This window comes from Enoplosus armatus, chromosome 8 (genome assembly GCF_043641665.1).
Source record: "Enoplosus armatus isolate fEnoArm2 chromosome 8, fEnoArm2.hap1, whole genome shotgun sequence".
NCBI classification, from domain to species: Eukaryota; Metazoa; Chordata; class Actinopteri; order Centrarchiformes; family Enoplosidae; genus Enoplosus; species Enoplosus armatus.
In genome coordinates, this window is record NC_092187.1 from 4,548,992 (window position 1) to 4,562,176 (window position 13,185).

Here is a 13,185-nt window from a genome sequence, read left to right on the forward strand (position 1 = left end):
AAAACTGGCCGTCTTAGATCCGACAATGTTATAGAAGAGCAGTGGTAAATCGGTGGAGTATCCCTTTAAATTATCACTAACACTAAATACAGCTGAACCAAAGCATTGGACAAACGAAATTTTTGACCTGATGACTGAAATTTCGTGCCTATCAATCCAATTGTTGTCGAGACCTTTCACTCAAACCCACAAATGTCAACCTCACGGTGGCGTTAGAGGAAAAGTCAGGGATCCTTGAATGCATTAGGATTCTTGCTCTGGGAACCATGACTGTACAAGATTTTGTGCTAATCCAACTAATAGATGTTTCTTTGACCTCCTGGTGGTGCTAGATGAAAGGTCAGGAGACACTAAAGTCATTATGATTCATCTTCCGGAGAACATGGATATCTGTACTAAATGTCCATCCAATAGTTGTTTACACATTTTATCAAAAACCAAAAATGTCAACTTCCTGCTAAAGGAAAAGTCAGGGGATCACCAAATCAGTAGGCTTCCTCCTCTGTGGACCATGAATGTCTGTATAAAATGTCGTGGCAATGCATCCTACATCGTTTGAATGCACTCATTGTACATTGCTTTGGACAGAAGTCTGCCAAATGGCTGTAATGTAAATATGGATATATTTTAGTCTGGACCAAAGTGGTGGACCGACCGACTGACCGGTATTGCCAAAAACACTTATGGCATCTCAGTACCTCATTCATGAGTCACATATATCAAAATACAGACCAACAGTTACATGCATCAAATAGAGGAACTGTATCAGTTTGTGGTAGAGCTACACCACAGGACAGAGTTCTTTATTGAGCGGCTGATTCTTGCTCCAACCCTCACATGCGGTCATGAGCTCTGGAAAGTGACTGTAAAGCAAATATAAGTGGTGGCAGTACCCAAGCTCCTCAGGGTGGCTGTCTCACTCTCTTTCAAGGGGTGAAAAGTTAATCAATCCCACAGTCAAGGTGCTACTCCCCCACGCGAGAGATGAGCAGGCTGACCTGGTTGCCTTCCTGTGGAAGTGATAACGCAACAAACGACAGCCTGAACAACTCCAAGAAGCACTTTCTTTGTAAACACCATGGAAGTGGTGGAGGATATTGCTAGGAGGTAAAGGGACATCTACTCATCACGGAGGTATCGATCAGTGGATGGATGAATGGGCGAAGTAATGAATTGTCATTTGACAAAACAATAAGCTTAGTTTCACATTGTCTCACAGGTGCAGGCAAAATGGTCATCAGAGAGCTGTTATCTCACCTAACAGAGAAGTGTTTGTTTCTAAGTGGACTTCTAGTGAAGCCAAGGTGTCAAGCACTGGGAGATTGCCAATTAAAACTGCCAACACTGAGCATGACAGAGGCTAGAGAGAAAGCTGATTGTAAAGTTTGTTTCATTAATTTAACAATTGTTAAAGTCTTTGAGAGGAAGGCGCTGTTGTACGTCTTTTCTCTTAACATGCATCCACGTTGCTGATATTTTCCTGTTTGCAGCAAATTCTAGACTGCTGTTAAAATGTGCTATGCCTCACTACCCAAGTCATTTAAAGGAAAACATCACTTTGGTGGAAAAATTCATTTTCTCATTTCTGTTAGTCAGCAATAATGATAAGAAAGGAAAGGATAAGAGGATTAGAAAAGCTCTCAAGAAATGAAGGAATCAACACACTTTCAAAGATGTTCCTCATGTTCAGAAACTAGATAGAATTAGTCAGTTTGATTTCTGGTGAACAATGAAAGGCTTGAGGAGCGGAGAGGAGAGGCATATTTTCGAGATGACACAAATGGGTTGCAGAGCTTCTGTAGTTCTGGCTGTAGGAAAGTAAAGCCAGAGAGTTGCAGAGCAGCTAAATGGTAATCTCTGAGTCAGAGGAAGGGAAGGCAGAGCCACCAGCAGCTCACTAATAGATATGCTGGCTGCAACAGATCAGCTATTCAGCCGTGGAAAATGGAAAGTCCAGATAACATGCAAATACAGTGCAGATATACGGGAGGAGGGGAGTGAGGAGTTGACCCTTCAAACAGGCATGCAAGCTTGTAACTTCTGCTTCTTCTCTGTGCCGTCTGTAGATAAAGTGGCAGAAATAGCCATGACAGTGTTGTTGTCTCAGTGTCTCTGCTATCTCTGGATTCAGTTCAGCCTCTGCATTTTTTCTCTGATAGACTGATAAAAGTTTGTGTGAGTGTATGTGTACCAGATCATTCATGACTGTTTCAACTTGAGTTTAAAATGACCCCATTCATGAATTTTGACATATTGATCCACCAAACAAAAAAATATGTCTGTCTAAAGGAGGTTTTGCAACAGCAACACCTTGGAGTTGCCCATAGACACACCCTATGTTACTGAGCCAGAGAAGTACCATCATGCCACTGAGCACCTTAGAAGCCTGGTTATTTAGGCGTTAATAATCAAACTTGGGGGTCCCTGGTAGCCTAGATGTTACAAGAGCACTCTACAGAATTAGCATTACACTTTGTAATGTATTGTCAAAATTGATGCAGCAGAACGAGAGACACTGCTTTTATTTCCACGCATTCATGTTTCCATGTTAAAACTTACATTACCCACAATGCAATTCAGCCACAAAAGTGTTCTGGTGTGTTATGCTTGCAGCGACGAGTAGCCTCGAGCCGCTAGCCTAAAGATGAGGAGTGGGCTACAGAGGTCTGGCAAGCAAATGATCTAACTCCACACCCCCAGAATTCTTTCACTTTCATACTTGTAGTCTTCAGACCCAACTGACGCAGACTCAAGTGACATCACTTGAGGCCATTTATCAGAGTTCTCACAGCTCTCTCTGGAGCCACAACAGGCTTTATACAACTTTTTCATATATGCAGTAGTACTCCCCAAGACCTGTAAATAGACTTACACTGATGTGCAAAACCGGCGCACTTCCCCTTTAATGTGGCGACCATGAACTGCAACACATTGTCCTCGTTCCCCATCTCTCTCTCTCCTCTCATTTCCTATCATCTCTCAACTGTCTACTGTATCTCGAATTTTAGGGGGGAATCAAACATAAAACCAAGTTATTTTTATTTCTGAAAACTGTTAAATACATCCATTAATCAATGCTGCTCCAGAGTGGGCCAAGGACAGAACCCTGTGGAATTCCTGTTTTAAGGAGCCAGTATGCTTCACCAGAAGTGCTTGTGAGAACGTTGAACAGCTTTGGAAACCCCCTCCCCACACACCTTTCTGACGTCAGAATTGGGGGGGCTTTGTCAGACAATCTCCGTAACTTTCTGAAACCGACAATCCAACAATCACACCCACTTCACTTCAACCAGGTGTGCAGAGGTGGGAAAGTTGGTAGGGTTTTAACTTTTTTATCATTCTTTTCTGTTACTTTTCACATGTACAAACGAGCACAACACTACGTACTGTATGTCTTCAAGGAGAGGCTGTCTGAAAGTGTGCGCTGTTATTCCCATATATAAATGATTATATCAATTCCTTTTATCAATGTTTTTCTGACAGTTGCGCATTGCAAAACAATGACATCATGGAGTCATGGCGGCGAGGAAGAAACGGTCCAAAGCGTGGCTTCATTTCACGAAGAAAGATGACAACAGTGCTGGTTATAATGTCTGTAAAATGATCATTTCAAGTAAGGGTGGAGATACCAGCAATATGCCGAAACATCTTTCTGTGCAACGTGGGCTTAAATTCCAGGAATGCCGTGTATTTGACACGTGCACGAGTGCCACTGTTACTATAAATATCCCTTGTTACAGTGACATTTGTGCCACGCAGGCAGGCTTTTTTGACAAAGAGAACCTAAATGAAAATGATTGCTGTACAAATACTCATTCCATCCATGATGATGACAAACAGTCAAACAGTTGCACTGACGCTGAAATCTTATCAATCCCCCCCCCTAATTATTGCATCTCGCCCCTCTCTATGACGGCAAGGCAAGGCAGGATTTGAAAAATTGTAGACGTTTAGAAATGAGGACGTTGTGGTGCCTTTTTAAGATCCAGAAAAACTGCCCCCACCACATCACCTTTATCAAATGAGAGTGTGAGTGCATGTGTGTGTGTTCTCACATAGTAGCCTGTCATACGTGTATTCTCACACACAACCTCTCACAAAGCTTGTCAAGCAGAAAGCTACCAAGAGACAGAGCGAACCATTCTCTCATACCAAAAGGAGCAGCTTTAACCTATAAGAGGACAAATGAGCCACTTTGAGGAGGGAATTCTGCCATTTGGCCGCACAAATTATTTATTATATTGGCCCTAGCCAACTACAAACTTTGGGGAAAAGGAATGAGTAGGCAGTAATTTACTTTGGCTGCCATTCCTCTTGTTCTTGTTGGACCAACTGATTGCTGGGGCTGCACACACAGACAGACATGCATACACACACTCTCTGTCGTGGCGCATAAGAGCTGGCGAGTTGAGTGACGTGTGGGGCAGATATGCGTCTGGTGGACTCAGCTGGAGGAGAGGAGAATGTGTTATTTAAAGCTCAGAATCAATCCTCTTCCTTCTCCTGTTTTGCCCTCCCAGACACCAGACTTCACTCTGTACCCATCACCAAGCTCAAAAAGACAAGCACACACACACACACACACACACACACACACACACACACACATAGAAAGGCATATGAGACAGAAGCAGGATCACACACACACACACACACACACACACACACACACACACACACTACACCTGCCCAATGGAAGGATACAGTTACACCCCATTTCCAAATGTCATCACGAGATAGAAATGGGAAAATGTTGGCAAGGAAATGAGGTGATAACGACATCAGGCTCTCTCTTTGTGATCACGGTTTGATGGATGGACAAAAATGCATTGAATATTTCAGGCAGAAATCAAACATTGCATGTGATCACAACTCTTAAGCAGCTCACATTTCTTTCGTACAATCAGAAAAATGTTGCCTAACAGCTCTCCTTCCTTTTTAGATGACTGACTATTTAAGGTGCATTTAATTTCAAAGTTTACTGCCCTGCGGATGCGAAGTGCAGTAACTACATTTTTGGAAATTAAATAGTTAAGACCAGAATCTGACTTCTTGACATCTGTTTGAATATTTAGAAAATATTATGCCATAGAAATGTATAATTACCCTGAAAACAGCATATGAAGTTTGCCATAATGACGAAACAGAGCTAAAAACCAAGCTCTAGTTACTGCTCTGTGGCTTTGTTTTGCTCTCTAGGCTGCAGTAATTGCACTCGGGCTCAGTAATTTCTGGTGTAGAACCCACCATTGCATTTACTGCCCTCTCTCCCACAGAGAAACTAGTGGTCACGCTAGTATTCAGATCCTTTACGTAAAAGTAGCAATACACCTTTACAAGAGTCCTGCATTCAAAATGTTCTGTAGGTAAAAGTACATAAGTAACATAAGCAAAATGTACTTAAAGTATTACATGTAAAAGCACTTAATGCAAAAAAAAAATGGCCACAGTGAGCGTTTTTATATATTATTATATGTTATATGATTGTATGTTTTTATTACTGAAGCAAAAAGTGTAAGTAGCATTTTACTGTTGGTTGACATAGTCATTTTAACTATTTCATATACTGTTGGGTAGTTCAATCTATGACAATGTATCACAAAGATCCCAAGGTTACTGTAAATTACCTTTAAATACACATTGAAATGTATTCGATTGTAGATATACTTTTATGTGAATTTCAAAATACATTTTGAATAGTAGATAGACAAATACACAATGCAACACAGAAATACATTTAGTAAGTAGAATAAAGTAAAACCAGTTCAAATGGGCAAGAAAGCTCAAACAACATCCTTTGTTTGCAGATACTGCATTTCCCCCTTTTTGTTCGTCCTGTAGTGCCTCACAGATGGAATATCAGTACACATTTGGTCCACATTTGAATGCAATATATAACCATTAAGATTGTCCACAACAGTATTCACCACGCAGACATACCCAACGCTAATCTCAGCATGTGAATCATCGCTGGAAGTGTTTGCAGAATGAAGAGAAATGACCTTAATATATCCTAGGTGTTGAAAATTAGGTTGATCACTGTCAGGAGTGTTTTGCTGTCCCTTCACAGTCTACTGACTTACATCAAGGTCTACAGTGTGCATACATGCCATGTTGTCCCCATATGGTCGAATGCATCTGCATCTGCTGGCTGACAAAACTGATGATGACTCCACACCGAGCTGTACAGGCAGGTAGGACGAGATTTCATCGGTGTGTTGTAAAAAGACGTAGGCTGCTTCTGAGGTGCTAGCAGTCATTCAGCCAGCAACAAGCAAACAGAAACCAAACTGAATGCTGTTAAACACCCACATACATACAAGCTGGCAATGGCAATCAATGGAAAAAAAATGTTTTTTCTACTATTTGATAGAGCACATTTTTAGTGTGTTGTTTAGTGTGTACTTAACTCAACCTGACTGAGTTAAAGTACCGTCTGTTAGTCCCAAAAGAGTCAACGGGGGACACTGCGGTTTTCATGACCAGACCTTTTCAGGTGGCTTCCTTCCAGAAACTTAGTGACAGACAAATCTCTCTTGGCATGTGGCCTGTTCATGGTTTAGTTTTTAAAGGTAATCTGGACGGTCAGGTCCAGACTGAAATATCTCAACAGCTATTGGATGGATGGATTGCCATGGCCATGACGTTTATGTCAGTCATGTCCTGCTCGGAATGAATCGCACATTGGTGGTACATTGACATAGCTTCATCATCAATTGTCAATTGTTTTTTTTTGTCCAATACTTTGGTTTATGACCAAATACCTCCAGAACTAGTGAAATTCTCATCAGCCTCAGCTGTACTTTGTGTTTAGCGTTAATTAGCAAATGTTAAAAAGCAATTAGTATGGTGAATATGGTAATCATTGTCGGAAATAGTTTTCTTGTGATAAAATTAAAGCCAGCAATGGATCCTTCGCCCCAAAAAACGACTGAGCTGTGGCACCAAAACAAAGACTGAACTACATATTGTTAAACTTTTGTTATTATGCTTGACCATTAGTTATTTCCTCATTAAGTGCAATAAAACATGTTTATGTTTCGTAAAATGTTTTCATTGGTTGGGTTTTGGACATTAAAATTATGTTTTGTTTCACTTTACTGTAATGGAGAAAACCATGCAGATGCTGTAAAATGGACGGTGGTGGAGGTTCATAATTAGAAAACTGTGTGGTCACAGCTGGAAAAAAAAGTTTTTTGATGTTACGAACTACAAAACGCAAAAAAAGCTTTTATCTCTACTGCAACTCTCCATCTCTCGGCAGGTCTTTTTAAATGTGCTGGTGAATCACGTTACATGCTGCTATAAAAAGCCTTCAAAACTCTGTTTGTCTTCCCTGTTCTTTACTCGCTTAACCAGGTTTTCTGCTGGATCCGTTGGTGCAACACAAAGCCTCCTCTCCCTCTGCATTTCTTTATCTGGCTCTCTGATAGTGAATATTTATGCCCCTCTTCTCTGCAACTGGATTTGCATCCCGGACAGATAATCACATCCACTCACAGAGCCACACACACACACACACACTCATGAATGCATAGCCTGAGGGAGTTGCTGCAATGCAGGCTTGATTAATAGCACCCCACTATCGATTACAAGGATCGATGCACTAATCTGCACGTCTTATCAGGACTTAGAGGATGTGCAAGGCAGTTGGGAAAAACAATACACCCTGCAGGACTTAGAAAACTTCCTGTGAGTACAGAGATAAGAGTATGTGTTCATTTGTAACATGCACACCCTAAGCATCATGGACAGTTCCACATGAAGAGGATAGACAGCTGCCCGAGCTGAATGAGGATCTGATGAATGAGGCAAGATATTAACCAGCTCATTTTGGAGATGAGCCTGAACAAAGCGATTATTGCGGCTCAGTCTTATCCAGTATCCAGTGGTGAGGGGCAGGAGACACAAGCTGCAGGTTTCTACTAGGTCTGCTAATGAGTCTCCTTGGCCTCTCAGTAATCCTATAAATATTCATACTCAGTGGGTGGGCCTACAGGTTGAGGTGGGCTTTAATCAGTTCCACTGTCACGACCACACCATCCACCCTGACGCCTCTGAACTTCTAACAGATCTCCTGATGTTCCCACCAATGATCATTCCTCTCCACTCTGATTCTTATAAATTCCCTCATTCGCTCGGGGGGTTGGTGTGTGCAAGGGAAGCGTACTGTGAATGACCTTCCAGAGTGCAAACAAGTACAAATGAATCAGTCAGCTGCTGGACACAATACAAAAATCCACTCAAAGCAAGGCCAAGTGGAAACACTACATGAAGATGAAGAGCACTCATCTAGAAACATTGCATGTTAGTATATAAGTCTCTCTCAAACCTTTGAATCGGGCGGGCCAGACTGTGGCATGGATTCAGAGCGGGTGTGCACATTTGTAAAATGAACATAAATGTAGACTCAAATTTAAAGTCCTGGTTTTTGGGAATAATAAACTATACATTTATATTTTAATTGAAATGAATGCCAAGATATTCCGATGTGAAACAACATCAATACATAACTACTGCTAAAAATCCAGCAGATGCAAGATATTTCATGTCAGATCTGACTAAACTGACATCTGTGAGCTCAGTGAGAAGCTGCATAAATCCCCCGAAATATGTTGTCAATGACAGATAATGTCATCTGTGTGTTAAACTACGTTTATCTGTGAGGCAACAAGTATTTACTGGAGTTAAGGCCATTTTTTTTGTTTAAAGCTCTCTTTCTCTGTCTGACTCTGCCAATCATCTGTGTCGAAGTGTGTCATGTGTTGCAAGGAGATACTCTCAAGTGGTGCAATCAGTAAGTTGCCTCCTCTGGGGATGTAAAGGTCCATAAACTCATTTGGAAAATGTTTACTGAGGTAATAAATGAAGAGAGAAGTAGGGTCATTTTCTCATAGACCTCTACACAATCAGACTTTTTTTTACAACCAGTAGCGTCGCCCCCTACTAAGACACACATTAAAAGGTTTTTTGCCTTTTTGGAAGTGTGTGTGTTTTTGTGTTCACGCCTCTGCCAACTCACATTGTTGTCACTGAGTGAATTTAAATCATTCATTTTAAGATGCAGTTGCTTCAGCTTCAATTTAGGTTCATTCTCACAGTGCTACACGTACTTAATTCATTAATACTGATAAGTACTAATGGTGCCAGCCATAGGTGGCAATCAGATGCCAGTGGGGGCCTGTGCCACCCTGCTGGCTCCCCCATTGCTCATAATGGACAAATGCACCTCTCGGGAGTCTTTTCAAACAGTGCACAACAGAGCTAAAGATAATCAGCTCGAACAGCTTACAGCCCGAGCAGAAATCCCTGTTTTGAATCTAAGAAGCTTCTTGAGTGAATATTTCATTCACCATCCACTTTCCCTGCTTTACCAGGGTTTTCAGATGAAATCTTAATTGTCCCCATGGGGACACCGTGTCATTGCAAAAGCATAGTAAGCGTTAGAGATGAGTAGTGGACATACCGCAAGATAGAAAGGAAGAAGGGATATTTCTCTTAGAATGGTTACGCAATTAGATCAAGAAACACCACTGAGAGTCCAAAGAGGTCCATCTCTCTGAGTCACTATGAGCTTTAGCTTGTCTCTCAATCAGTCACCCCTTGACTATCACCTATTTATACAGTGTTGCATGGTAAAAGAGATCAAAAGAGAGATAGCGAAATGTGTTGGAAGGAAAGAGCTTTACAAGAGCTCACAGCTTCCAAAACAGCAGGGCGCATCTTGAAATCTGTTCATAGGGTAGCAAACAGAAGACATGCAGGGCAGAGTGTAAACATGACAGAGCAGATTCAGAGAGAGAAAAACAAGTCTTTGGTTTCTGAAGGTCTGACAGTGGCAGACGGGTTTTGAATCATTGCTCAACACCTCTGCGGTCTCCTCTCTCCCCCAGGCGAGGAAGGGTATCACTGATTTGCACACCGTGATTATTCTGCAGAGAGTGCTTTAATAGAAAGAGATGTAATCAGCAGGAGGCCTAACAAATCTGTTTGATAGTCTATGCAATCACAGGATAATATCAGCGTTAGCACTTCCAGAATAACAAGAGTGGATATGACAGCTGCTGGACTGTAACAGCGTTTCTCTACCTCTTTGTCTGAATTTCACTCTTTCCAACTTACTGCTCACTCATCGTGATGACGATTCTGCTTCTGAAGATCAGTCATATAAAGGTTCACTCTTCTGTCTCTCTTTTTTTTTTCCTCTGTCTCTCCTTCTTTCTATCATAAACTCCCTTCCACCTCCAGCCAACAGCGAGACCATGAGGATGTCGCTGAAGCTGAATGTGGCTCAATTACTGTGTGAAACGCAGCCCACGGGGGCCAGTTGAGACCGGAATCCATGTCCATTAGCCTCTCAGCATGTGTGCGCGTGTTCACATGTGTGAGTACACACCGCGCATGAGTCTGAGAGAAACACAGTTTTGTGAATGTGCGTGCTCACACTGTGACGGCGAGTGTGTGGTTGATTTTTTTGGTGACTTGTCCTGCAGTGTGTGTACATTGCACAGTGTGTCTGTTGTACCACATTATGATACACCATTTCTCACATACTCCAGCCAGCAGATTTACTTGACCAGGTTTTGAGATGTTCACCTCTGAGGTTTCTGCCACCACCCCAATACAATGGAGGTGAAAGAAATTTAATTTGTGGTGCTCACAGCTATGAAAAATCACACTTAAAAAGTTCAACAGCAACACTTCTCTCGGGTAAGTTAGAGCAATCCACAGACCATGACCAGTTTTCATTGCAACTAGTTTTTTTTTTTTTTACTGATGAAATTGTTCCAATAAAAGCTGTTCGATATTTTACTGTTTAAATGTAATTTCTTTTAAAGAATGAGGCTGGAAATATTTTATATTTTTGTTATTCTCAACATGTCACATCGGTGCCGTCCAAAACAAAACTGTTACAAATCACTATTGCCAAATAGTTTTCTGATCTGACACCGCTATGAGTAAGGTTTGGTTAGATTTAAGCACAAAAAAAACGACTTGGTATGGAACAATCATGGTTTGGGTCAAAATAGTAACTCAAACAGGCAATAGTGTTGGGGGACTATTTTCTGCGGTGAATATGACAATTTACGTCAGCAGGACGGTGTTTGTGGTACTGACGAAACTCCAGTGCCCATGTTCATCATAGTGAAGAAACACCTGTACCTGTGGCTCACTGGTGTGTTTTTAACAGGTTTTGGACAAAAATTGAGCTCTATGGCACGGAGGAATGAGATATATCAGGTTTTGGGTACACACATAATACTAGTTAATAGGTCTTAATAGTCTTTTTCATGAGATTGTTGGCTATAACAAAAATATGAAATATCATCAGACGTATCCTTTTAATGCTGAGAACACCACAAATAAAATTCCATTCACTTCCCATTGTGTTGGGGTCGCAGCACAGAGCTAGGTGTCACTCCAGGTAAATAAGAAAATATGTGTTGTTTGTTTTTTATGTAGGCGAAATGACCTTTCAAAGCGATAAAGAAATTGCATTTAGAAAAAGTGTTTATGGCGTGTCTGTTCATGTCACAGAGTAAGATTGAGTCAGAGGAAAAACTTGAGGCACAGGGTCAAAGCGTGAGACGCTTCAGTCACACACCCCCTAAGAGAAGCCTTCAGGAGGATTGATGGTCTGATGTAAACACTCTCGGAGGGCACACGGCCAGGGCAAATCGCTTTAGCCGGACAAGGTCATTTTCAAGAGGTTGATGGAGTTCTGCCTATAGAGAGATTAAGAGGTTGTGTTCAAGTCCATTGTGTGTTTCTCAGTGTGTGTCTTTGAATGAGTGCTTGGGGCAGTGGGACGTGTCAAGTGTTTCTCCAAACCTCTTGATAAAACCTTGACTTTGTCTGACAGGAGATTTAATCACTCTCTAGTTCACCTCTGTATGCTGCTCTTGCCCGGAACAAATCTGACACTTGTGGAGAGCCCTTCGGTCAATAACTCAAGGTCATTATTGAATTTGCATTCAGCATGGATATGGTGGTTTGTATGTGTGTGTTTTTCACTATTTGTCACTATAAGAATAAAAAGTGTGATAATAATTCATTCTCAGTATTTCTGTCTTTGTGAGTGCGTCATTGAACAGGCACAGAGCTGCTGTCAAAAGCACACAGTCAATGTTTTTGTAAAAAAAAAAAAAATGAGATTCATGTCACTAAGGGCCATGTTAACCTGAAATGTTTTCATTGTAGCCATGTTTAATTGGAGTAATGACTACTTTAGATGTCAGCTCTTGGCTAGACGCCTTATCCATTTACAGGCAGCATCTTGAGGTTATGTGCCATAACAATGGTCTTTCCCTAACCTTAACCATACCATAGTTGCCATGCGCAGATATTGTAGAAAGCAAGAATCTTGATAACTTTGCCATTGGACGTAATACCAACAAGTCCTCAAATTAAACGGCAAAATGCTCTCTAGGATGCCACATAGTTTGTGATCTGACGCCCCGTTTGGCAGGACAACATAATTTGTTTTTGTCTTCAAAAACCGTTACAAGTTACTGTTGAAAAATAAGGTTTTGTGAGGTTTAGGCACAAAAAACAAGTTGATTAGGTTTAGGAAAATCATTGAAAAATCATTTGGGTTAAACAAGTATTTTATTCAGGTTAGGGAAACATGTTCGGGTTAAAATGTCTACTTTGTTAAGGTTAGGGGACCTTCGTCGTCATGGTAATAATAATAATACTAAATAACAAATCAATTTGTTTACAAAATCAAAACTAACACGAACTAGGCTAAAAGATGGGAGGGATCTTGACGTCAGTTGTGTAGGGAGTGGATGACTGAAAATGTGCTGCATGGATGTTGTGCTGTAAAAAGGTAAGAGGGGGAAACAAAAACTGCAACACAGGGGTGTGTGAGGGGATCTGTCCGAGGACTGGCTGCTCTGGCTTATATGCATGGGGCTCACGGGGTCACTGATTAACCTCCTAATAGGTCTGCAGCCCTAGAGACAGAACGCAAACCGAGCAGAGGAGCCCTCACAGTCATGCTTTAAACACACGACACGAACCGTCGGTTTGCAAGTATATCACAATCGCCTGAATCGCCTTACACAGCGATTCAGTGTTTATTTGTTGCTACTGTCACTCACACGAACAAGCCATTCATCATTGGATTCATAGGCTGGATTCAATGGTTAGAGATGCAGCCTCGACCACCAGCACAGCTGA

At 41.4% G+C, this 13,185-nt stretch overlaps 1 protein-coding gene across 1 annotated transcript in view; it reads right to left on the bottom strand.

The window, feature by feature from the left end:
* klhdc8b (kelch domain containing 8B) overlaps window positions 1-13,185 on the bottom strand; it is a 114,098-nt gene that overhangs the window by 11,928 nt on the left and 88,985 nt on the right. The window lies entirely within an intron of this gene.